Source organism: Nuphar pumila, chromosome 7 (assembly GCF_984573655.1).
Source record: "Nuphar pumila chromosome 7, dmNupPumi1.hap1.1, whole genome shotgun sequence".
NCBI lineage: Eukaryota > Viridiplantae > Streptophyta > Magnoliopsida > Nymphaeales > Nymphaeaceae > Nuphar > Nuphar pumila.
Window position 1 is genome coordinate 121,725,998 of NC_143255.1, and position 1,883 is coordinate 121,727,880.

The following is a 1,883-nucleotide window of genomic DNA, read 5'->3' on the forward strand; positions in this document are numbered from 1 at the left end:
GTCATGGACCGAACGATCCTCTGTCCTTCTGGGAATCGACTGTTGTTAACCCTTGCCTTACAGACAATGTTTTTAGGCCCCCCGTGGTGTAACACATTGTATTATTCTTCCAAAATTAATATATCGGCATTTCTCGCACGTTCAATCCCCTTGCCTTGGCTTTGATTTCTCAAACTTCATTAAAGCACCATATGCTCTTAAGAAGCTCTTGGACTGGACTGGACTGTCTTCCAATCTCCATTCTCCTCCTCCTCTCGACTGCGCTCGCCCTCTTCACTCCCCCGCCTGTCTCAACATGAGCGCAGTCACGAAGGACATGTGGTGGAATGGTACAGATGAACTCGTTGAGTTCCCTGGCCTTTATTGCATTCACATCGGCGCAATCCTTTAAGGATCTCGCCAAGACCAAAAAGAATCTCCAATCAAATTTTAGATGAGCATTGTCTTCCTTGTTGTGGCTATCCCTATCCTGCAGCGATATGCTTACTTCTTGCAGCAAACCACTGTTGACATCCTTGGTCTGCTTCCAACTCATCCCTCACCAAAACTATCCGTTAATGGACGTGATTCATCTTTAGCCTCTCCCCCGCCCACTAAACCTTAGGCTAGTTGCAGCCATTTTTTTCCTGCCTATGGATATTGGGACGTGCTGCCGGCACACTCGAGGCCAAGGGCCAAGCTCCGGTAGACTTACCTATCCCGGCATCCCAGGGATATTGGGAGATGCTTAGGTTGGTTAACTAGCAAGAAATACATTTGACATATATTTTATAACATAAAGTGTGGATGGTTGAAGTGTTTGGCTTGCAAGAACTACATTTAGAGTTCAAATGGTATTTGCCTATAGCTTTCAAACAGTGAACCAGTTTTAACTTAGTTCAATAGGCTTAAGGTCCAAATTATACTGTGCAATGGACTGAGTATCCGACCGGTTTTTGGGCCTGAGCCGGACTGACTGGTAAACAGGCCGGGCTTAGGTAGGGCACAGTCTTTTGATAGTCTTTTTATATTTAAATTTTGACATTATTTAAAAAAAATTAATAAACTTCACATTTGTTAGCCTATAGTCTTTTTATAGAATAGCTGATTCCATTAATTTACATGTGATTTTGTTGGCAGGTAATTAGGTCTAGAATACCAATATCCTGTGTTGGGATTAAGTTAGGCAAATATTTTATGCAAATTTTACCAGTACACGAAATGTTCACGTGAATCTCCTTGTTATTGAAATGTTGGGACATTCGGACAACATGCATATCTATCAACAAACACCAATAAGTTCACTTGTGCCAAGGATAAAATTATCCTAAAAAAAATGAGTATAAAAAATTTTGGACATGAAAAAGATTTCGACAAATTACAAAGTATTTTGAAAATCATGCCATTTTACAAAGACAGTACGATCATTTTTTCAGAAAATTGATCTATGTCTACAATTGGGGATGGAAACCGAGCGAAGATCTGGCATATGTCTGAACTGGATCTATTGTATCTGGATAGTCACCCAAAAATTTGTCAAGGAATCAAAACAAATATGGACAAGTTTTATCACTATTCGTTGTACATTTCCGTACATGAAAAACAGTATATTCATCTCCAATGGATCTAGTAGCACCGATTTGCAAACGGACTTGAAATTACTCTGAAGATGGATCCAAATCTAGAACAGGACCCACTAAAAAATTTGGATCTAGGATCAAGTCAACTTGACCCAACCCACGTCTGTCTGTATGCATTCCTACTTATGATGGGCAAGCACGCAAGTGGATTTGTGATTATGTCAGTTGGATTCGGATCCAAATTTGAATTTGAATGTCTTGCTGACTGATAGATCACCTGTAGTGCACTTGCCAACACTAGAAAGTTCATCTATAACACTTGCG